This window comes from Protopterus annectens, chromosome 11.part0 (assembly GCF_019279795.1).
Source record: "Protopterus annectens isolate FY-2018-M chromosome 11.part0, PAN1.0, whole genome shotgun sequence".
Classification (NCBI taxonomy): Eukaryota; Metazoa; Chordata; order Ceratodontiformes; family Protopteridae; genus Protopterus; species Protopterus annectens.
In genome coordinates this window covers 1072768239-1072794536 of record NC_056745.1, presented here as the reverse complement: position 1 = coordinate 1072794536, position 26298 = coordinate 1072768239, and the positions used below count along the sequence as shown (strand labels likewise).

The 26298-nt window shown below is 36.6% G+C and overlaps 1 protein-coding gene across 11 annotated transcripts in view; it reads right to left on the bottom strand.

The window, feature by feature from the left end:
- Positions 1-26298, bottom strand: part of MGAT4C (MGAT4 family member C) — a 3121932-nt gene that overhangs the window by 626751 nt on the left and 2468883 nt on the right. For 10 of the 11 annotated variants that reach the window (XM_044088414.1, XM_044088413.1, XM_044088419.1 and 7 more), the window contains one exon: positions 12005-12059. The gene's annotated coding sequence lies outside the window, so the exon portion shown is untranslated. Of the gene's footprint in view, positions 1-11995; positions 12060-26298 lie in introns of all 11 variants that reach the window. The other variant, XM_044088415.1, reaches the window with a different exon arrangement.

Below are 26298 nucleotides of genomic sequence, written 5' to 3'. Positions count from 1 at the left end.
TATTATGGGATTAGTCTTTTATGATGTCATGTCAGTTTTCAGCTTCAAGAAAATTTTCAAGGGGCGGTCTTTATCATCAAAATTGTTTGCAAAAATAATAAATTCTGCATTAAACACTGTAAACTGTAACACTGTATATGGTCACACCTATCTTTAAGGGTCTGTTACTTACGTTTGCTGTAGAAAGAGTGACAATGCACTTTAATGGCGAGGTGGGTAACATTCAGATCATTATGTAGATTGTCAAATGTAAAATGAGTTAGGGGAAAGAGAATGAAGATGTGAGGAAAGTCTGGAGTTTTATGTCTACACTCCTTGTCAAGGTAAATTAAAATTACAGAAAGTTAAGACTATGCAAGGGCAAATAAGATAAAATACTGACAATCAAGGGGAAACAGAAGGAAAACACAAGGAAATACCTTAAAATAAGAGGGAAAATACTTAAATTGACAAGATGAACTCAGAAAGAAGTGCTGGAAAAGTTACTGGGGAAGCAGAGCACTAACCAAGCTCTGAGTATGAGTCATGTAGTTTCTCATGTGAAGGAAAATGACTGGACAATATATTACAGATCTGTATTATTAAATTAGTTTTTAAATAATGTTAACAGATCCATCTAATGACCTTGCTTAGTGTTCTCAGAGGTTTAGTTTGCTTCAGCAGATGACTATAAGGCTAAAACTGTTAAGAGATTATAAAAACAAACTTGGTGAAGTAACATCATCAAACTTCTCTTAATAATATAAGAGTTTCAGAATATTAACAAAGGAGATTAACACCATTTTTTTACAAAAACTGAATTATACAAGCCTTATTAATATCCCTGTCACAGTTCCCCTACTTCACTGGAGTTATAACAAGATAGAAGAATGAGCTTGTGAAATATATAACTTAGGTTTCTTAGAATATCACTTCAGTTTTAATTGTGTTTACACAGATTTAACACTTACCTCTAATCCTAGCGCTTATTTAAGAATGTTTTTCTAATTAACCAATAGAATTTCTTCTGTTGTGGGTTATTATGTTAAAGTTAACAACTCTAGCTTATGTAGATGACATATTTGTGACTTATCACATTTAAATGTCAAACTCATTGACAGGTTGGATATCTTGTGTTCAAAATTTTAGCACATTTCAAGAATCTAATTAACAAGAATTATTTTCAGTCAGACAAGTGAATCCAGAAATAACTTAATAAAACAGGCACTGCAGTTATTATTATCAACAATGAGCATTGCACTAGCCAAAGGCAGTTTCTTTCTTAATTTGTTTGTTTTTCAAGTTATGCCATTTCTCTCTATAACAAATTGTGTTAGAACATACATATTTCTTCAATATTATTAGAAATATCTGAATAATTTGGTTCCAATTTTGACATTATAAAACCTAACTGCACATTCATTTCATCCCAAAACATTATTTTTTGCATCACAACTTAACTGGCATTATACGATGGGGAAATAGCAAACAGGGTGACAATGAATAGTCAATGTATACATCACACTGAGAGTGGGGAGGGAAAGGTTTGGTCCTGCCCTGCTACTTGAATCTATAAGAGTGTGGGATTTCAATCCAAAGGGAGGCAGTCCATTATGTTAACGTCATGTATCCAGCAGTACAATGGCATGAGGGTGGCAAAAAAGGTAAGAAAAAACCCTAAACCCATAAGGGTGATAATGCAGTTTACAGCCATTGTCTTCCTCTAATCCTTAGGAATAATATGGATAACAGCACACATAAGGTTGTGAGAAATTAGATAAAAATACTCAGGAAAACAGCAAACTTATGAACAGTTCTACTTCACAATGTATAAACCCTTTCCTACCAGCACAAGCTCTTTAAGCTCTCCTACTTAGCCTCATCATAAATATTGCAAAAATTTTAAGCCTGTGCACTGGCTAGTGATTTCTTACCACCCCATTTTATAAAGATGGCTGCTCCACAGTTCTTCTCTGTCTGTGCTCCAATAAAACGTTTGCATATTTGAATAACATTTCCTAAAACTGTGCAGGTCCAGTATAATAATTTACTTACTTAAGGGTCATCTTTCTGATGAACTCATTAACTAATATCAGCCTACTGCACTTTTCATCTTGACTTGTCAAACTTCATGTATTCTGTAAGCCACTAACTACCTACTAATCCTACCCTGTGGCTGATGAGATACCCTGAAGGCATATCTCAGGATGTAAGATCGGTTAATACTATGCCCTCCTATCTAACGGTCTGTCTAGGTCTACACTAGTGCTTTCTATTTGTGTTTAGCAGAATTCTTATAATATCTTTGTGAAGAAAGTGTAAAAACAATCCATGATTGATTTAGAGTTAACCATTATACTTGACTGCACATTTCTGGATATGTTACTAAAGCTGACAGGATTACACAATGCTGAAACAATGTTGTACTATCAGGTAAACCCAATTCTCCACTGCCCTGTTTAGGTTCTTCTTTGGTGCTGCAATTATTTCAGCATGGAAATAACTGTTCAAGTCTGGCTGTCAAACTCATATCTATACCTAAATCTCATTAAAGCAAAGTGGCTATTTATGCATATTGTTTAGATATATACTAGCTTTTCTCTATCTGGTCTAGATTTGCTTATTACTTCCATGGAGCATAAACTTACTAAAGCTGTGAAATCTACTAAATATCTTGTGGTTGTCATGGATATAAATTTAAGGCTGACCACTATAACAGGTCTATCATTATAAAGAAGGAATAATTGAATTTACAATGCAACATGAGGCTGAAGCCATTATGGCAGACTGTAACAAAACAGTTCATGATCACACTTTGCTGCTACTCATACTCCTGTATGCTTCCCATGTTTCAACTAACCCACTCACAGCCACCAATTGTAAAGCATAGCCACAGCTAGGGTGGGGAGAAAGGGGTGGCTACCCCTGGCAAAAGCTGTGACAGGGTGTGACAATATATAAGCTGTTCATCAGTCCGTGTATGTTAATGGTGCTTAGTGCATGAGTATAGATTACAACGCAAGTGATGATAATCATTTAAGCATTTGTGGTTAGCGTTGTTGCTTAAATCATTTGAAGCAATGCCTGCCTATTAGCAACCATGGCAAACAGGTAGCATGGCTCTTTGCTATAGTTTTTATAGAACATATAGAAAACAGGCATATAATAACTATTTGCCTAAAATTAGATTTTTTTCCCTTCAGTTCTGTAGGATTTTTTGCTCTTTTTTCATTCCTGAACTTTCATTGGGGGGTGGGGGATTTGGTCCAGGGCAATAACTGTTATCGCTACAACACTGTATAATATAATTTCATGCTTCGTTGCTGGTCTACTTTTCGATTCTCAACACTGTAAAGCATTAAACAAGCTTTCCTGGCTAGAAGTTCCTGTCTGACAGTCACACAATTGTTACAGGCTATATGGCAATCATTGTTTAAGATACTGAACTGGTATACTCCATCACAAATTTGTAATGACCTAAAGATAAAGCTAATTAGAAAACAGTGGTAACTAACCTGCACATTTCACCATTACAGGAAACATGGATTTCTTTTACTTATAATATCAGCAACGTGTTCCTTGAGTGTTTAACAAATGCTTTGGCTAATCTTCCTTATCTAAAAACTCAGGCAGCAGTTGTTGCCATATTTATTACCTTTCTGTTACTGCATGTCACTTTGTGCTAACATTTGAGCACCTTTAATGAAAGTATCCTCCTTTTATAATATAACCACAAGTGCTATGAATTCTATAATATGAGATCTAATTAGAAGTAAATACTAATGTATACTTATAGGTTACTGAATTAACATCAAGGTCATAAACCTGCACATATGGTATTATTATTTTCCAAACTTATGAAATGAACCATTTCAAGGCTGCAGCATTTGAAATTGTGAAAATGGCAATTTCAACCCATCTTATACACAAGATGGAATAACTTCAGCTACTATTTTAGCTTCAACTTTACAAGAATCTTTTTACCCTACACCCACCTAACCAATTGCACATACCCCAAGCCAGCATAGCTCAGCAGGTTAATTATTCATATAAAAGTAGGTTTAGTTAGATCTGTCATCTTTATTTCAACACTTCCAAACTTCAAAATGCGTACTTTTTCCTTCTTAAATTTTACTCAGTGCAAGACTACTCTCTTATAATTTCTTGCTTCTGACTTTAACCTTGCTTCTGTAAAGTAAACCAGATTCATAACCTGCATTTGCAATCATTTTGCATAACATAACAAATTTCTTAATAAACATCTGTGAAGCTAAGCGAAGGCATCAGTGTCTGATGTTTAGGGAAATCATTAATAATATCCCTATGATCAAAACTATTATAATCAAAGGTATTGTTGTAATCAGTCTTTCCTGGGTAACTTTGTTTTTAGTCTTTCTGATGTTTTATGTAATCAAATAATTATATGGTCATTTACCAATCAGGTCACTCTCACACCAATATTCAGTGTCAACTCCAGTCTGATTTAACCCAATGGCTTCCAATAAAACAAAGATCTAACCTACTGTTAGTATCCCAACTCTACAAATTACTTTAATTCCACAAACTTACTCCCTTTGTAGCTAGACTTGATGACAAAACCTCCCCATACAACATGAGATACTACTCACAAGCCACACCCACTGTCATTACCCTTAGAGCCAAACTCCACAGCAATGCACATGCTTTCTCCTCTCATGCACCTACTCTTTGGCAAGCTCTCCTTATCGACCTAAAGGAAATCAACACATATTCCAAATTCAGAATGCAAATCAAAAAGTACTTCTTCATCTAAGCCAAAGGCTCCTGTTCGACACAGGACATATCACCTAACATACAGTCCCTATCTCCTTTCCAAGTATCTTTTCTTTTCTTCTTCTGTTTCAAGATTTACTAAAAAGTGACCCACTTTAAAACCTAATGTACACATTGTACACTATACTCTGCTTGACTGTACATTGCACCATGCTTGTTCTCTGGAATGTATATATACATTTTTCCATGTGACAAGTCTGAGTTACTCTGTTATTGCTTATATTTCTGAACATTTTGTTTGTGAAATGTTTGCATGTCACCCAAGCTGGGCCTCAAGTTGGTCTATATTGATCAGTTCACTACCTTGGTAAACAAATATAGTTAACTAACAAATTAAATAAATAAATGTGCATATACCATATGGTTAAACGGGTCAACTTTTGTTTATCGAAAGCTCATTCTTTCGACAAACAAAAATCCGACCTCATTTATGTGAAAGTGCACTTAAACAAAAGTTTTGTTCACCAAACCAGTAATATAAAAAAAAAATGAAACAATGCAGGAAGGAAGCACTCTATAGTGGGGATACGGGAATATACCTCTTTCCCTACTGTAGTGAGATCTCAAAGTTAATATAAATAAAGTAGCAGGGGTGTGGGGTGGTGCAGGGGGCTTGCCCCCTGCAAAACTGCCTTTGCAGTGTTTATTTTTTTTTATTTTATCGGTTCGGTGAACAAGTATTCGCGAAAGTACACTTTCGCGTAATTGGGATCATACTTTTGTTTTTAGAAAGAATGAGCTTTCAATAAACAAAAGCAGACCTGGTTAAACATATCAGTTTAGTGTTATCCTATTCTAATCAACTGATGAAGCTTATAAGCCCCTGAGTCCCTTCATTTTCCCCTTGAATCTCAAGGATTGGAAAGTCTTTTTTTAACTTCCTTCACACTTGTGTATTTTCCTTTGCTCATATTATTCCATTTTGACAGTTTAGAAATCACGCCCTGGCCTTTCACACAGCATTGAAAAGCTATGTGTGAACATCATGTGATGGGATGTATCATGCTGACGGAGTGCAGGGGTACGGGCTCTACTTCTACTATGACCCTGAACTGGATTGCATGAGTATAAACTGAGTGAATGAATGAATTTAATTAATTGATTAATTAATTAATTAATTAATTAATTAATTAATTAATTAATCAATTAATTAAACAAAGATTAAAATGCCAGCATGTGACCATATATCTTACATGCTACTGCATTCATATAACTCACTAGCAACATCAAAAGAAGACTATACACCCATTGCTGATTATTAAGCACTATCAGAAGTGATCAGCAGAGGGTTAAAAATGACACTGTCAACAAAACCTACTAGTACATGTTGGATACATTAACCTATATCCACTGTAAAACACATATAGATCTGTATATCATCTGATAATTTCAGCACCAGCATGTGAACAACTCAGTTAGTGGATTCCATTACATTAATGAAAGCAGCTTATAACATGGTCTCCCACATCAAGGTGAGAGCTATAATATCAATGTTGTTTATACATGAAGAAAATATAATGCTTGAGATATACAAGTATCAGCCATATTGTCAGTTTGAAATAAACATCTATACTGTGTGTTTTTTTTCTTTTCTTTTCTTTTTTCAACAAGGATTATAGTACCAATGTTGGTCTGAACAACTCTACATTTCTGCTATATGTCTAACAATGCATTCGCACTGTTTGTGGACAACTTTTTCATTTACAAACTTGCAAGCATCCTAAATAACGTCCTCTGATTTTTGGTGACCTTGAACTGAGCTACAGTTTGCAGAGGATCTCCAACGTGGAAATCTAAGAAGTGAAACCACCCACAGTTCACAGAAATACATCATGCTTGAATGTCAGTCAATGAATCAGTCATCAATGGCTCACTCCTAAAACAATATATGTGTCACATTTTATTCTTAATCTATGTAGCAAAAGTAACTCTTCACAAACGCTATACTTTTTAACACTGACAGTTTGTGATTTTATCTCTGTAGCACTCTAATGAAGCTAATTTGAAAGTCTTAAGTTCTAGGCAGACAACACTAATAAAGTAAACATTGTATTGATCTTGAGTGGTGAAGTCCTTTCCACTTCAATTTAAAGCTTTTAGTGCAAAGCCTAGTATATGGATGCTTTTATAAACAAATATGTATGTTCAACAACCATAGGAATAAACAAGAGTATATATACTTGCAAACTCACAGATCAATACATTCTATATTTCTTTCAGTTGCTGACTGTTACAATAGCATCTGCAATTCACTTAGAGACTTCAAAAATGTGTTTCAAAAGATTTAAATCCAGCATCAATACATATATAGAGTTATGAAAACGTATAGTCTTCTTTTGGACCACTACACAGCCATAGTGAAGTCACTTGTGTGTCTCACTATAGTTTGTAAGGCCACCCAAAGTAAATAGGTCATGGCAGAGATATATAACTAAGTGCAGTCTAACGGCGACGGTATTGACAAGGAACCGTAATACTGTCTGCCAGGAAAAACACATTTAAAGTAACCAGATCCATATTGAAATGACATTAGAAAATGAGACCGTCAGGTCTAAAATGCCACCTTGTCACTGGGGAAGAGTATTTCTAGAGGTTATGACACGGATGGAATAAAGACAAAATGATGTCTATCTGCTGTGGTGCTTAGAAATGAAGGAGGGTCTAATGCTGTAAAGAACTATTCACTAATGTAACTTGGCATCTAAGAACAATGAACAAATATAAGCTTGATGTGATTAAAGATGAGGTGACAGGAATAAACACGGGCATACTGGGGAAAGGACTGGAATGGGTCATTTTAATATAATAATCATTGGTGCATCTACTGTGGAAAATAATCTTGGAGAATAAATGGCGTCGCTTTCATAGTAAGCAAAAGGGTGACAAAATGAGTACTTAGTTACAGCTCCCCCAAAAAATGACAGCATAATCTTAATCTGATTCCAAGGCAAACCATTCAACATTATAATGATACAAGTTTTTAACCTCAAACTGCAGATGCTGGATTAAATGAAGCCAGACAGTCTCATGAGTTTCTGCAAAACCCTTTGGATATAACACCAACAAATTTTTATATTGCTTTCATCATGGTTGATTGGAATGTTAAAGTTTATACTCAAAGAACAGCTTGAATAACAGGTTAGTTTGGTCTTGGTGTATGAACTAATTAAGACATAGACTTCTATTAAGATAATTCACTGGTCATAGCATACAGTCTTTTTCAACAGTGTAAGAGACGGCTTTACACATGGATATCACTAGATGGCCAATACTGAAATCAGACTGACTATATACTTTCTAGTCAGAAATGGAATGGAATGGAATGCAGTCAGCAAAAAAAAAAAAAAAATAGACTTGGAAATAACTGTGGCCTTAACTGCCAGCTTTTCACTGCAATGTTTATAAACAAACTAAAGAAAACAGGAAAGGCCTCCATGCCAGTTAGATACAGGGTCAGCAATACTCCACAGTAATGCATAGTAGAGGTGAACAGCAGGTTTAAGTAATAGGAATTAGTGGTTAGAATATTGGAATAGCTAAGGTGAGTTCATGATATTGTCTACGAGGTGGCAACAAAAAATATTCTGAACAGAAAGAAGATTAAGAAGCACAATGGCTGTATGTAGCCACCTTAGAAATTGGTAGGCAATAGGTATAGGGAAAATATAAAAATAAAGCACGGACTCTGCAAATGTCTAATACTCAAAAATTAAAAACTTTAATAGCAAATACAAATGCAAATCTTTCAGATCACAGATCCTTCTTCAGTGCTAAAACAACAGAGTGGTTCCTTTTATTGGACTGTCGTGATAGGGAAAATATGCTAAAAAGTATACAGGATTCTAGGGAAGACCAATAAAAGATAAAGAAGGACACCTAAGTGGGCACTGTAAAGAATGGGAAGAAAGAATGGGAAGCCAATCATATAATGGGAAACACAAGAAGGTGGTTAAAAAAAATAATTTGGCTGTGTGGATTATAACAAATTGTACCAAGTTCTTAGAGAAATGGAGATCTCAGATCACTTTATTTGCCTCCTGACAAATACAAGTGAAGAATCAACAGTTACAACCAAATATGAACTAATTGACTGGTTCAAGACTGAGAAAGGAGTGCAACACAGGCTGTATGTTATCGCCTTAGTTATTGTAATATGTACATTGAATATATCGTGAAATGCTGGGTTAGATGAATCAGATACCGGAATCAAAACTGGCAGAAAAAGTATTAACAGCCTCGGATATGCAGGCACTATGATCACTGGAAATAAGTAATACACGAATAGGGTCTATATTAGAACATCGAAGTTTCAAAACTTCGAATGTTCTAATATCGAACCCTATTCAGTGAAAGCTGAAAACATTGAACATACAGAACAGCAAATTTTTTCCTAGGGGAAAAAAATTGCTGTTCCAAAACACATGCACACAACACAAGCACATCAAACAAACAGCAATCCACACATATACACCTAAAATCTTACACCTAACCCTACACTAAACTATACACACACCACTAACTATCCACTTACCTTAACCCTAACCCTAAAGTCCGTCACTTTCACACACTCACCTCACCCACGTTCTAACCCTAACTTCCCTACCCCGCCCTAACCATCATGTCCACACAATCACACACATACCTAACCCACGCCCTAACCCTAACTCACCTAACCCGCCCTAACCCTCACGTCCAGACAATTGCCCACATACCTAATCTGCACCCTAACCCTAACTACCCTAACCCGCACTCAATCGTACACTTACCTGAACCCAACCCGTAACTTTCCACCACAGCGCTGAAAATACTGAAGCAACAGAAACGGACAACCAAATTCTTTCCCTAGGAAAAAAAATCAGTTTTCTGTTGCTTCGATATTTTCAGCTTTCGCTGAATAGGGTTTGATATTATAACATTCAAAGTTTTGAAACTTTGATGTTGTAATATAGACCCATATGAATATACTGAACAGACTGAATAGTCTGTTGATGAAGACGAAACACGAAAGCAGAAATGCTGATATGCTATTTGGTATCTAGCATTATTAATTCTTGGTCAATAGATGGGGAAGGAGAGAAGGCAGTTATAGATTTTATATTCCAAGACTCAGCGATCTCTGAAGATGGGGACTGCAGTCATGAAATATGGACCCGCGGTGGTGGTGCTGCGGTAGCATTGTCACCTCACAGTAAGACACAGTCCAGTTCGATTCTCAGCTAGAGCGTCTTCTGCGTGGAAACACATGTGAATGGGCGTACCTTCATTGAAGGTTGTGCGTCAGGGCTGGTAAGTCAGCACGTAAAAATCAACTACCAATCATTAGCGGACCGGAGCTCCGCTGTGGCGACCCCTAACCGGGAAAAGCCGAAAGACACAACAACTTCAAAGGAGGAAAGCTAGGATGAGTCTATGATATCAAAAACAAACACATTCAACAAACTTCTATAGTCAAAAGTGTGTTTTTCTCAGAAATGATTTGTAGCTGTAACTGTCGTACTATAACTACAGTTGTGTATCAGTAAATCAATGCTTTTGAATTGTGGTGCTGGAGAATAAATTTGAGAATTTTGTAGACTGCAAGAAGATTAAATCAATCAATACTGAAGGAAATAATCTTAGGTTGTTCTCCGAGAAGATCATATCACTCAATACTTAATGAAATACACAGAGATAGTTCACTGGGAGTTATGATATCAAAACCAAAACTCAAACACTTTTATAATATGAAGCCATGATTCACTGGAGAAGACATGGATGATGGGAAAGACAGAAGACAAAAGAAGAAAAGGCAGCACAGGCTAAGATGGATAGATAGTTAGAGCCATATCCAGTACTAGGTGACCTAGACAGTTGCCTATGGCCAGCCTGCTGGGAAGGATCAGTTGCTGGGGGGGGGGGGGGGCTATCACAACATTTTTAATTACAAACAAACAAACAAACAAATTAATTAATTAATTAATTAATTAATTAATTAATTAATTAAAACATTACATGTCTTCCTTAAAGGTGCTCTTTTTTAACAACGCCCTCTGAGTCTGTGCATTGACAGGCACACCTGCTGTCACATGCTTCTTCTTTTCCATGTCCACACATGGAATTGAAACACAATATGTTCTTGCTGGTGGGGGGGGGCTTGTGTGTGTGTGTGTGTGTGTGTGTGTGTGTGTGTGTGTGTGTGTGTGTGTGTGTGTGTGTGTGTGTGTGTGGCCTGATGCATTACTCTGTCTAGGGCCCCATATGACCAGGATCCAGCTCTGTAGATAGTATTACAGAAGTAATTAACTTGAATTTGCAAGATGTTAAGAAGCAGTTGTTAACAGACAGTTTTGATATGTTATTGCTCTTGAGGTCACGCAGAGCTGGGCTTGATTAAATGACTAAACGACAATAAGAACAATGCAGCTTGTTGTAAGATTGTTCCAAAGATGGTCAGTTTAGACCTTTTAACTAGTCACAAGCATAGTTTTTGATCAGTTACATAGTTGATTAGTTAGTAACTCCAGTAATTTAAGAGGAGACTGTGGTTTACATAGCACTTATTGCCAATTCTGACTAACTTGGTGACTTCCATAGCTTACTGAGGTTGCTAAATGGCACACACAGTATTAAACTTTGAATGCTGGCACTGCTTTACAAGGGGATGATTTTGTCTGGAATCCCAGACTACTGACCAAATGTCAACTTGGGGAAAAGAGAAACACTTTTAGTATCTCAAAACATTTTCAAAGCCTGATAACTTAAGAAAACATGCATCTTACGGGGTACCTCTTAAAGGAGCTTAGCTAAGGCAATACAAGAGGGCTAATTTTGTATTATACCTAGAATAAAATGTTAGAGTGATACATATAAATGTTTGCTTATTCTTCATCCTAACTTAACAGGCAAATATTTGCCATCTAGTCCAGTCTAATACATTGCTATACTACATTAATTGAAGCATATTTAGCCTCCCCTCACACACACACATCTTACAGCAGCATAAAGTTTATAAGCCACAGTTACAAGTGGAAGGGAATCTGATACAATTTTTGTTCTTGGTAGTTTACTATGCTGTAAGGCACATGTATAAAAGTCTTGCATGTTTGATAATGAAGTTGGAAGACTGTAACAATTAGAAATGATAAAACACTTGTGTATGGGATTTTGACTAAAAGAGATACCACATGCTATACATTCCAGTAGATTATCAAATGTCTGTAATCACCTGGATTACCTTTTGATGAAATCTTTCAATTTTCTTCCATTAAATCCAAACAGCAGTTTGAAATCTGTAACAGATAAATAAAGTCCTATGTAAAAAGCATTAAGAAAACAACATTTCACTCTATACAGTCCAGTCACATATGCTATTGCAATGCATGGAGAGGAGTGATTATGATCTTAAATCAGGAAAAAAGAGAAACTTGTTATGCACTGCTCTAGCGTGAAAACCATTTGTAAGAATCATTACAAATCCCCATAAGCCTTGTTACAACCAGTCTCGTGCTAGAGACTAACAGCTGACAGCTGTCAAAGAACAGCAGCAGAAGTTAAATTAGTTTCCTTTCTGCCTGCTGTCTATGGCTGTCAACTATCTCTTGGGTTTGTGTCATGTTTTTGCTCTCACCCTCTTATTTTTATTTTTATTATTATTATTAGCAGTAGTAATAGCAGTAGTCTGGTGCTTTTCTCCCACAGCCTTAGCTGAAAGGGGTTACGTATTACCCATCCAGACTTTCCTAGAAAACAAACAAGCAAACAAACTAACAAACAAATTAATAAATAAATGAGAATCCAAAAAGGAATATTATGCTTTCATGCAAAAGCTCAAGCATGGAGCATGGCTGAACAAAAATGACACTATATGCATTGATAACACAGTTTACAAGATATAAGTTTTTTTGGGAAACTTTAGAGAAAGTATAATTTTGTTTGTGTAGCATATCATCATACTGATGTAAAGACTGTGAATGCATTGACTATTATCACTGCCACTAACACTTTTTTACTTGTAAAATTGCTGTTTGTACCTTTCAATAGTACTCGCTCTTCACAGCATATTTATATTTCTTTGGATTTTGCTTTTTAACTTAATATATCCTATTTTGGGCTAATAAAGTGTCCCCCTTCATTACTAAAACCTCCAGAACAGTCTTAGGCAAAGGCATGCTCCTCTCCCAACTCAAATACAACCTCCCCCCTCAGAGCCTCAGCATCAAAAACAAGCCCAGGGTGCATTCAAATAAAAAATGAAATGTTTAAATTTGTTACCCAGTCCCCTAAAATGGACTTCACTGTAAAACACTAAAAAAAGCAAAATGGCTCCCTGTTTAATAAAGAGATTACCTTTTTCTAGGATCCTGACTATTCAAACACCTAAGCAACCAGCCTTCTTTCCCGCTCAAAGCTAAACATTATGAGACAACCTTCCTATTACAACATAAGCAACTATAACCCCTGTCCCCTTACACTGTAACCTCCCATAACTAAATTCCATCATACACATCACTGCTGCTATATACTAGGCCCAGACCTCTGGAAAAGTATATCCTCCCAAATAACAGACACATTACCTTGCCCAAAGCTTAAGACTCTACTAAAAGCCAACTGCTTTACAACAGCCAAATGTCATTGTGTTGTATGCAGCCATATCACCTGACCAGAGCTAAAATTACTCTCTCTTACTGTTCCTCATATGACAGGTTCTTTTGTACCAATCTTTACTTCTCACTCAAATAATGTTTTGTCTAACACAATTTCTAATTCTAACTACTACAACTTATGTCTAAAATCCTTTACACCACACAACTATCTTATCATTCCTGCTTAGACAACACATTGTTGTATCACTTAAACACCTTATTTTCTTCATGAGATTTGTTGCGATTTTTGCAAATAATGTATACTGCAATTATAGATACTCCTCACATTTTTATGAGTTGATAATGATATTTTACTTATGCAATCTTTAATTATACTCATGCTATCTCTCACTAATTTTAATTCAGATTTTTTTTTTGTATTCCTGGGATGAGACTGAATATGGACACCTGAGATGAGTGCTCTAACCCAGAAAACAAATTTTGAATAAATAAATAAATAAAATAAATAAATCAATCAACCAATAAATAAATAATTCAAATACAATTATCTGGAATGGAAGAATGCTCAGCGGTATCAATTAATTAAATCAGAGCACATCAATGAGGCGTGCATTGGTACAGCCTAACTATTTTATTTATTTTTTCATCCTTTGTTGACTGGTTAGTTGCAGTAAGTCAATGGCCTCTCTTCGTGGGTGACCCAAGGGGTATTCATATTGTCTACAGGAAATTTGGCCAGGGTACTCAGGAGCTTCCATTACCCTTTTTTAATAAGTGCCGTAAAATCTTTACATCTACCTAAGATACCACCAATTCTGGCAAATAGGACTAGAGTTTAATGTCTCATCTTAAAGACTATACACCCTTGTAATACTGTACTGGAGTGTCAGTAATTAAAAATGAATCCAGGCATCTGGGGTGAAACTAGACTCCACAGCTTTCTGATCTGCCAGTTCCAAAGCCTAGTGTGCTACTTGGTGAACCCCTGGCACTTACACCTAGACAAAGACTTCACTAACTTTGGCATTAAACTAAGTGGAAACTTTAGTTCTATCTTACAAAATAACTTTGAAAGATTTCAGGGCTGAAGCGTTGTATGGAAATCTTCACATTTTCATTTTCTAGCTACAATTATGGCAACAATCAAGATTTTATTTTATGCAAAACAATTACCACATTTAGGCTAGAGTATAACTGTAGCAATGTTCAAAAACTATAAATGTTTTTTTTTATTTACTGGAAGTAAATCACACAGAATACCCCTGAAAAGTTGATGGCATCTACTAAAATTGTAGGCTTAGGACTACTGGATCTCATCTGATATGCATAGTCCTGGCTGCGCATTAGTTTTTCCAGAAAACAGTCTACTGTCAACCCATCTTGGTAACACCGAATTTGCTATCATAGGATTATAGGAAGTTACTAGGCTAATGGCCCCAAGGCCCATACAAGCCTAGCCAAGTTCAACCCATGTTCCCAAGAGAGTCTGGTTCAAGCAGACACTAAAATTAACAACTATTGCCCCTGTCCAAGAGGGGTCATCCATCCAATCATTCAAACTCCGCTTAAATAGGGGCCAATGAGAGGCTTTGTTTGACATGAATAGGAAGCTTGTTCCAAAGGTGGGGCAATCTCTGTGAGACAAATCTCACTCACCAGCAAGTTCTGTTGATGCCACTTACCAAGTTAAGGTCCTTTGAGTGAGTGGACCGTGTGCCAATTGACCTGTGAATGTGAAGCATTTCCATTAAAGCTGTGTCAGAGATTGTTCTCTGAGCAGTCTGTATGACACAGAGTAAAGTGACAATGATTTTAGTCTGTCTGCATAAGAAAGATCTTGAAGACCCTGGATTTTCTTTGTAAGGAACCTTTATGGTCTCTCCAATTGCTGCAGGTGTTTGGAAAGGACAATACCAAAGGCAGCATCGTGTTCTATTGCTGGCCTGATGAGGGGAGAGTACAGGGGGGTTATAACCTTTTTTTTTCTGGAGGCAATCCCTTACCTATGAGATGAGCAATATAAAATGCCCTTCTTACCAGTATGGTGACATGGCGATCGAAGTTAATGCTGCTGTCGAGCCGTGTTTTGCAGGAGCATCATCCTTGCTGAAGGGGATGATAATGTATTTTTTTGCATTAAGTTTAAGACCATGACTTTGGCACCAGTCATTAGTCTGCTTAAGACCTTTTTGAAGGATGTTGGCATCGCTAATGGTTTCAATGCTCAATCCCAGTTTGTAGTCAACAGTAAACTTTGTCAGTCACAGTCCTTTAGTTTTAGCCTATACGTCCTGGAGTTAGATTCCAAACAGTAGGGATCCCAGAACCAATTGCTGTGGAATACCACTGGTTACGGGTCTGCTGGAGGAGGTGGAGTCCCATATTTGACTGTATGAGCTCTATCAGTGAGCCAGTTTGCAACCCATCTGACAATATATGAGGTTGATTCCCAGCTGGGGGAGTTTATCTATGATGCCTGAGTGGAGGATTGTGTCAAAGGCCTTGGCTAAGTCTAGGTAGGCTGTATGCACAGATTTCCGCTTGTCTAGAGCTTTGTTGACTGTCTCAGAGAAGTCCACTAAGTTTAACAGGCATGATCTCCCCTTGACAAAGCCAAACTGGGTGGGGTCGAATGTTTGCAGATTTCCCATATCTTTGGTAGTAAGGTCCATGATGATTCATTCCATGGTCTTGCAGATAAGGCTGGTCAGGCTAATGGGTCTATAGTTCCTAGGGTCCGTGGATGCACCTCCTTTGTGCAAAGGGATGATGGTAACTATTTTCCATTCCACTGGGATGAAGCCAGTGCTTAGGCTGTGACTGAAAAATGTGCCCAATGGTGATACTAATTCCTGTTTTAACCCATGTAGAACACAGCCCAGGATGTTGTGTGGTCCCACAGAGGCTGTATTTCTGGCCTTGGAGAGGGCACTTAAGACCTGCTCCTCAGAGATACTAGGTGGGGGACAGGAGTTAGGGATGCTTTGGGGTATATGTGGCAGGGACAGGGAAGTGGTAGTTTTCACTGAACCTGTCAGTCAGCAGGTTTGCTATATCCTCAGGTTCTGCATATATATATATATATATATATATATATATATATATATATATATATATATAAACCAAGAAAAAAGCGATCTCCTTCTAACCAAACTCCACAAAAGCAAAAAAAACGGGAGCGGAGACAATAAAGGCTGAAAACAACCTTCCAAATTTTATTTAATCACAAGAATAAGTACGCACAAGCAAAAAAAATAAATGAAATGAACGCCTTCACAATCTAAGCGTTTTCGTCCTACATGGACTTCATCAGATAAATCAATTAATCCCAATTAATCTTTTATACAAGTTTAAAACCAAAAAAAACAATCATTTTCCTAATATTATTTCAAATCTACAAATCAACCTTCAAGCTAATTAAATATTAAGTATGCTCTCCATTTTGAATTCATTAAAATGTCCTAAAAATATATATCTTAAATAATTAAATAAATACAGATTATATATGAAATTAAATAAATACCTTATGATAAATAATCTATTACATTTAACCTCATAAAATAGTGTTTAAAATGTTAAAACATTTAAAATTATATATGTGTGCAGAAACAACCAAGTTAGATCCTTATATTGTGTATATTCACATTTTATGTAGACAACAGTGACTTCTGCTGACTAAAGCTAGTAATTACCCTCTTTAGTTTCATATTCTAGCAGATCTCATTTTTAGAAGAGGAAGGATGGAAATATATTCATTTAAACCAGGTGTTTTATTTGCTTCTAGGGCCAGCTGCCACCATAATTCCCTATAGGATATTATTTCCTCCCAGGGGCCCCCTCTAATATCCCATTTCACTTGGTCCAAAACAAAAAATTGAAATTTAGACCCTACACATGTCTTTGAATGCCTAAAAATTGCATTAGTTTATTTCTCCTTCTTTACATCATACATGTGTTCATACATTCTTCTCTTTAGTGTTCTTTCCATCTTTCCTACATAAAATGACGGACATTCCACGCATGTAGCCAAATATACGAGCCCCCGAGTTTCACAATTATAATATCCCTTACTAGTTAACCATCTTTCTCTACTTTCCAAAAATATTTTTTCTTTATTAATAATGTACTCACATTGTCTACATTTCCCACATTTAAAAGTTCCAGCTTTTATTCTAACACCCCTTTCCCCTTTTCTACAAGTATTAATATTATTTTCTAAAAATCCTTTTATACTAGTGGTATTCTTAAAAACAACTCTAGGTACACATTGAGGTAACCCATCCAAGTCCGTGAGGGCCCTGAATCTCTCCCATTCTCTTTGAAATACAGTTTTAATATTCTTATTTAGTAAATTATATTCAAGAATCAATGATTGCTGGAAATTTTCATCTTTTCTTTCTTCATTACCATTCACCTCATTACTCCTACCAAGAATTGGTCCAAACCTATCACTTCTTCCCCTTTCTACTTCCATTCTTAGGTTTTTAATAAACTCTTTTGGATATTCTCTCTCAAGGAACATTTTTTTCTAGCAAATTACATTCTTTTATGAATTTGTTATCATTACTTGTCATTCTTGACCCTCTTACGAACTGCCCTTTCACTAAGTTTTTCTTACAGTATAAAGGATGGGCACTTTTAAAATGCAAGAAGGAATTCACATATGTTGGTTTCCTATAGACAGTTGTTTCAAAAGTTTTATTCCCTTTTGTTATTTCTACATCCAAATACTGAATACTTGTTTTAGAGTGATTGGATGTAAATTTTAAAAAATCAGTTGTTTCTCCTATATATTTAATAAAATCCTCTAATATTTCAAGGCCTCCAACCCAAAAAATTATGATGTCATCAAGAAATCTTTTATATAATGTCCAATACTTAACATATTCTGATTTCAAAATGTATTTCTCCTCCCAGTTTGCTAGGACTAGGTTAGCAAAGGTAGGTGCACAGGCTGCTCCCATTGCTACTCCTTGTAGCTGTCGAAAAAATTCACCATTAAAGGTGAGAAAATTATTCTTTAACACCAAATCCATTAGGCCTGTGCACACTAACTTTTCATCAAGTGTCAACTTACTGTCCCCAAAAACTTCTTCTTCAAACATCATAATACCAGCCTCATAAGGGATTGAACCAAATAAATCAATAATATCTATAGTTATGAAAATCAAGTCTTCGTGATATAAATCAGAATTCAAACCTCTCAATAGGTCCCATGAATCCTTCAAAATTGCTTCTTTTTGGACCCATATATGCTTGGTCTTTACATCCACATATTTAGCTAGAGAATTAGTTTTGGACCCACCCGCTGAGACTATAGGTCTCAGGGGTGGGTCCGAACTATTTTTGTGGATTTTCGGAATATCAAATATGACTGGTATTTTAGGCTTCTCTATCTTCAAAAATGTTGAGGTTTTTGTATTAATAAGATTTTCATTCATCATATCCTCCAAAATACTGTCTATTCTGTGGTAGGCCATATTAATTTCATTCCTAGAAACCTCCCTATATTTAATCTCATTCCTTAATATTTCATTCATCTTTCCTTCGTATATTATCACATCCATCACAATACCCCCACCCTTGTCGGGTTTCATTACCCTAATGTCTTTGTTAGTTTTCAACTCCTCTAATTTTTGATATTCTTGAAGGTAGAGATTGTGATAGGAATTATTGTACTTCATACTTTTTTCTGTCTTCTTAATTTCTCTTTCCATAATATTTCAGATCAAAATCAAAAACTTATTCTGTACAATGGGAATGCATTGTGTTAGCAGCCTTTCCTTTCATGAAGTCTTGCTTATTTGTTGGTGTAGATGTAGGACCTTGGTATGTGTGTTTGTAGAGCCACTGGCTTTGCAAAGAAGTAGGAGGATGGCCAAGAACGGATCTTTCATGACTCAAAAATGAAGCACAGTTCATCTCAGAGCAGCTGTTAGGCCGCTGAGAAGAGAAGAGTTCTAGTAATCTATTAGGATAATTTACGGATTTAAGACCTTTAATTTTCTTGGTTAAAATCATTGGGGCCTTTCCAGTTGGATGATATGCTTGGATCTGTACATACCAAAGCAGGGTACTGTATTTAATGATGGCCCTGTTAAAGGAAGAGTACAGTGACTGGATGACTTGTTTGGACCTTGAAGATATTTCTTTGGAAACTGACTTGACCAGATAGAAGGATTTCCTGACTGTGATGGAATTAAAATGACTGAATGCATTAGATTTCTCTACACAAGTACCTAGGTCTCTTATGACTGTAATTATGTGAAGAAGTGTACCATTTATAACATGAAATAAGAGCAATTTTCCGCTGCACATTATGTACTATTTTGCATTTAGCCTGAGACTGTTTTCAGTACATCAGGCATATGCATATTTTAGCAAAGGTGCAAATAAGAGTTCCCAGTTTGCAGTCATCAGCAAACATAGTGAATCACACTTCTCGGATATTGGCTTGGATGCCTGAGAAATAAATCCCAAACAGGAAGGGGATCAGTACTAATCCCTGTGGCAATCCACTACTTACAATATTATGCTCTGAGAAGATGCCATCAACGTTAACAACTTAGGTTCTAATTGGTTTTCAATCCTGCAGATGCAATAAGGGTTTACATTAAGTTTAGCTAATTTTTCAATAATATCAGCATGGTGGATAGTGTCAAAAGTCTTGATCAAGTCAAGATAAGCCACATGGATGGAGTGACTACTGTTCATAGCATCTCTAACCTTTTCAAAGAAGATTACTAGGTTCACAAGACAGGCTCTACACTTCATAGCATCTCTAACCTTTTCAAAAAAGGTTACTAGGTTCACAAGACAGGCTCTACACTTCATAAAATCAAACTGAGCAGGGTCTAGATCAATTAAGTTTCCTATGTCTTTATTAATAAGTTCTGCTATGATACATTCCATGGATTTTCATATAAGACTGGAGAGTCTGATGTGACAATAATTACTTGGAGCTGCACAGGTGTTGCCCTTGCATAGAGGAGTCATAGTGACTGTTCTCTATGCATCAGGCACAAACCCTTGGGACATGCTGAAGCTAAACAATTCTCAGTAGATGCTTGGATACTGCATACTTGCCTTTGATGAGAATGTAGGCTGGTATGTTTCCTGGTTCATAGGTTAGTACTAGGCTAACTGCCCTTGCGAGCCATTTTAAGCCTAGACAATTATCTCTTGTGAGACTCAAACTCTGCACCTTGTGTTGATAAGGGAAACACCTTAACCATTAGACCACCCTCCTAACCCATGGTCACCTGATAGTATTACTTTTAGCATTTCACAGGGATTCTAAGGGCTCCCTATTGAAATGTTGGCACTCAAAATGCAAAGTGTCAACTAGGGGGAAATAGAAAATGCAGAAGGAGTGAATCTTGAGCATCGCTTTTCTCTTTTAAATTTCTTTTTTGGATGGGGCAAGCCCTCACTCCAAACTTATATATATTAACTCTGAGATCATCATACCTTGGAGAAAAGGGAATATTCTGAGAAATAGCCATCTTAGATTTAGTACATGTAAGTCCATTTTTTGGCCCTTCCATCTCCATGTTTCAGGACTTGCTATTTTGAATGGTTACCATTTCTAAGACTTGTTTGAAGGTGATTTCAGTGGCAAATACATTTTCAGGAATAGCGGGGCAAAAATGTGGGTCAGTAGGATAATGCTGTCATGTAATTTGTCTGCTAATATTTTGATTGCATCCTTGGGATCAAAATATCTGATATTATAATGGATCAATACAGTGCACTGCCTAACAGTATTCTTTAATTTCCTGACATAACTGAAGAAAGGCTTGTAGACTTTGATATTTGTAATGACCTTAAGTTTGTACTTTACTTTACATTTTGTAATAGTGCGCTTAAATTCCTTACCTGCGTATTTCAGTGTGGCATTGGGGGTGAGGGCTGGGGGTATTTCTTACAACTTCTGACTATTTTCTTATTTTTGCTATAAAGTTTATTAATAAACCAGAAATTATTATTTCTGAATTTAATATTTTGTATAAGGTGGATGGTACAGATTTTTCTGTGCATGTTGTTTAGATGGCACTAAAGACTGGAGGTGAATCTGGCAGCAAATTTCAGTGGGCTCTATTCATGAATTTCACTTACAACCCTCTGAGAGATACTCTGGTCCCAGTGATGTAAACTAATCTCTTCTCACTATCCCAGACACTTGATGAAGTGCTATGCATGGGACTCATTTTAAAGACCTATCCCTCTAATACATACCTCTCAACTGTACAGATATTCACAGAATGTCCAGATTTTGGCCTCATAATTTTGGTTCGTTTTTCATATACTTGTATTTTTGTGGCAAATTAGTGGTAAATTATTACAGATTGCAGTTAGAAAATAAGAACAGACATTTGAGCTTCAGACTTCATATCCTTCAGCAAATTCATGTTAATGCAAAACCTGTTATTCTATTTTATTTTCATTTTATTGGGTGGCAAAAGCCAGGGTACCATTTGGCTAGGCTTATATAGGCCCTAGGGCCAATAGCCTAGTACCTACCTATGAACATTCTAAGTCTGTACAAGCAATATTTAAAAAAATGTTCCAATTTTTAAGCCTTTGTCCCACTTTTATTTATGGCTTTGTCCAGATTTCTTGATCTAAGAGGTTGAGAGGTATGATTACAGTTTAGCCCATCTTCCCTCAGGCTTATTATAGTGACCAACACTATTCGTATTAACAAGGTGTTACCACTGTATGAATGTTGAAACTGTCTGAAAAACAGCTTCAGTACATTTCCCTCAGCAGAATTATTAGGCACAGCTTACTGAAACATATCTTACCTTAGGATTGGTCTCGCTCTGAAATACTTCTCCAGAAATGTCAATTTCTGCCATCATACTGTTCTCACCATCTCTCTTTATGAGAATTTTGTTTTCAGTCCAAATCTCTGCTAGTGTAGCAATAATAACAAACCTAAACCAAGACACTGCATGTATATATTTTAATTTTCTTTCTTACAATATCATACACATTTCTTATCAAACAGCCCAAAAGAATGCTGCACATAAAACGTACATACTATGAGAGAGATCCAGACTGTGCACTTCAAAGTTACAGACTTGGGAAGTAGCACAGCTAACATGTTTCAGATAACATTCCAGTAGTTTTGTTCTTTCTTCACACTGGTACATGAGTTTGCCGCTGTGTTTTCATGGGTACAGAAGTAGTGCAGTATTACTGCAAACAGAAGGCAGACAGAAATCAAGGTGATAAACAAAGTTACAGGTGGGCTGCTTTGTGAGCCAACAACCTTAATTTAGATTACTGTCTGGCATCTTAAAAAAAAAATGTCAGGCAAGTTTTTATTTGAAAATGGGACTTTGGAGATGCAGCATCATTAGAACCTGCATAACGCCAGTTCTGCTGCTTCAGAACTGAAATGAACTCTGTTGAACAGAATGCCATTATCTGACAAGCACAGAAAAAGAATGAACCCAGACCAGACTTGGTTGCACCAACAGAGGAGACGAGACGAACCACAAGCTGTAGGCTGGTAATACAGGCATGTAAACCAAACAGGGCATGTCCCCCCTCCCCCCACCCTACCTGGTCTACTTTCCTTGATTTACTCTTTAGAGGATCCTGTCTGATTAAATAGAATGTCGTAATGGCTTGACAAGGTATTGCGTTGCAGGTTACTGGCTGTGGTATTCCATAAGTGGCATCTAATAAATCATAGCAAGTGCTAAAGCTGTTTTGGGAGGATTTTAGCAAAAAATGAGAGCTCACATAAAATCAAGCACAGAAATAAATCAAAGTAGCATCTCTGCACCAACAATAATTAAAAAAAAAAAATGCAACGTCTGTTGGTAAACACCTTTTCAATGTACTCAAGAAAACAGATATACCAAGCCCGCTAGCTGCAACAATAAAGGGTATCCTCCGGTAGATCTCAAAAGCAACACCACTTCACCACCTCTCGAAGTACGTTAAGAAATCGTAAAAAAGTTACCGGACCATGAAGATAAAGCCAAACAGATTTATTAAACTCCACACAGCAAACAAACAAGATTGAGCGCGCTTTTGTCTATTAGACTTCCTCAGAATCACATGATTGCAAGAGCACTTTCCTTTTATATAGTATCACATCTCAATTAATTATAATTAGCACAATGCTTAATTGATCTTTTCAATGTAAACAAACTACATAATCACATCAAAAAAATCTATTTACACTTTAATGTTTGTTTTGTCTTTGTTGTTTTCTTTTTGCAACTTTCTGGACCTACTGGCTGCTGACCATCTAACCCTCATTCAGTCATTTAACTAATTTGAACTGTTAGTGTGTGAGAGCCAATTGACCGGGGTAATCATCTAGGTAGCTATCAGGGATTCATGGCTTTTACTTTTTTCTCCCCAGTCCTAATGTATGTGAACATCTACAAGGTGATAAGGAGGGGATCTGCCATGGGCTGATGGGCTGACTATAGAGGACATCCCCCATTTCTGCAAGGGACATTGACTCCAAGTAGCCATGCTCCTCTCCCAGTTGTCTCTTTGGTCACCACCAGAGAGATCACACCACCTTGTACACCTCTGAGTGCATGCAACCCCCAGTAAATCATGCTACTTCAGCCCCTCCCAAGCTCCTGGCCTCTAGTGTATCAAGCCCTGTTCACCTGGCCACAGTCAGTCATCCGTCTGTTTCAAAGAGCCAGGCTTGTTACTTTTTTTTGTGTGATTTACTTCCATTTCAAACTGTGTACACACAATACTGTCTATGTTTTCTATCGTTTTCTATAATTAAAATAAAATAACTTTTAAGCATCTGAGACTATTAGTTGGTTGTGTGATAACAGCATGCCTAAAATCTGGGTTTCACATAATGGTAATAAGCACAAGGTACAAGTTTTGATTATGATCTTAGGTTATTGGCTAGGCTTAAAATGGCTCTTCAAGGCAGTTTGCCTATTATTCACATATGAACTGTCTACAGAAGGACATAGAATTCAGCCTTATGCCATACCATACATCTGGATGTGTGATTATTACAAAACATCTAAAACCCTGCTTGCCTTTATGATTACTTTATTTATTACCACATACTGACTTAAGAAAACTGTATGTAAGAAAGATGTTAGAAACTGAATCAATATACCTAAAAATAATTTGTGTCTATGGGTGTTCTGCAGGCACTGGAATCTCAAGTGCTCAAAAAACTCTGTCTCAAAGCCAGGGATTCGAGCCACTGTAGCTTGTGTGGGTTGCTGCTCACACTTGAACTTGAATATGGGTTAGGGCAACATACCTCTCAACTTGTCAGTGCAGGAAATCTGGACAAAGCCAGAAACAATTGGGGGTGGGGGGCAGAAATAGGGACAGATTTTAAATTCTGCTCCTATAAACTTAGAAAGTTGCTAGAATAACAGGTTTTTCATTATTATATGTTTTCTGAAGGATATCAAGTCAGAAACTGAAATATCTGCCATTATTTAGTGACTTCAATCCTCAATGATTTGCTAGAAAACCACAAATTTTATGAGGAACAGACCAAAAATATGAGGCAAAATCTAGACATTCTACAAAAATCTGGACAGTTGAGTGGTATGAGAGCAAGCAGCCATGGGGACAGAGTTGGGGAGGCAGTTAGGATTAGGGAGTAGGAGGGGGGTTAGGTTTATGGAGTGAGAAGGGAGTTTTAGGGTTAGGGATTGCAAATGAAGTTTTATGGTTAGGGAGTGATCAGTGAATTTAGGTTTAAGGAGAGGGGTTGGAGTTTTACAGTTAGGAAGTGATCAGGGACTTTATAGTAATGGAGGCGGGAGTGGAGGTTTAAGGTAAGGGAGCGAGTAGTCAGGTTGGGAACTGGGTAGGAGTTTTAGGGTTAGTGTTTATGTTTTAGAAGGACTATATAGTTTATAGGAGTGGGTGTTGGCAGGGCTATGCAGAAATAGGAGACCAGGCTATTGAGAGTTTGAGCATTTTCTTTTTTGAGTTACTGGCACACGAACACATATAGTAGGCCCTGTGTAAATAACCACTTGGACTTCCCTTGTACTCTTAAATTTTTCTACATCTGTGTCTAATTGAAATGTATATTGCTTTAAGCTTTGTGGCAGATACTTGTTTTATTGTTTAAGCTTTACAAGAGATATTAGTGTTTCTATGTGCTGTTTTAAATTTACATTACTATTGTTTTTTGAGCTTTGCTCCCTGGGCATCTGCTGAAAAGAGGCATTTGCCCAGTTAGGCTATCCTGATCAACAAATGCAAAATAAAAATAAAATACATAAATAAAGAGTCCCATAACTTCTTCATCTAAAATCTCATGAAGCATATGCACATCTACCACATGCAAACACTATTCTGACAATACAGACTTTGGCAAAGAAACTTTGTTGATTTAAGATACAGCACACTTTGTTGATTTAAGACACAACAATCCTTTTTTACAACTCTTAATCTTATTTATAACCCTTTTCTGCAAACCCATGCCAGTATTCACTTTCCCAGAATTTATCATACCGCTCAACCTCTTACAGCAAGAAATCTGGATAAAGCCATATATAATAGTGGGACAATGGCCCAAAAATAGAGTCAGTTGTTAAATATAGCTCTTACAAACTTAGAAAGTTGATAGAATAATAGGTTTTGCATTAGCATGAAGTTTCCGAAGGGTACAAAGTCTGAAACTCAAATGTCTGTCATTATTTTCTAAGTTCAGTCTTCAACGATTTGCTACTAATATGCCAGAAAAACACCATTTTGTGAAAAACGCACAAAAAATATGTGGCAAAAATCTGGATATTCTGTGAAAATCTGTACAGTTGAGAGGCATGGAGTTTATCCACAACAGGACAGAGCTTTAAAAACGAAATGCAATGCTCTCAGCTGAGCCCTATCAGCCTTACTCCATTGGCTTAAATGTGCTTATGCTCAAACCTACTAAATCCCATTT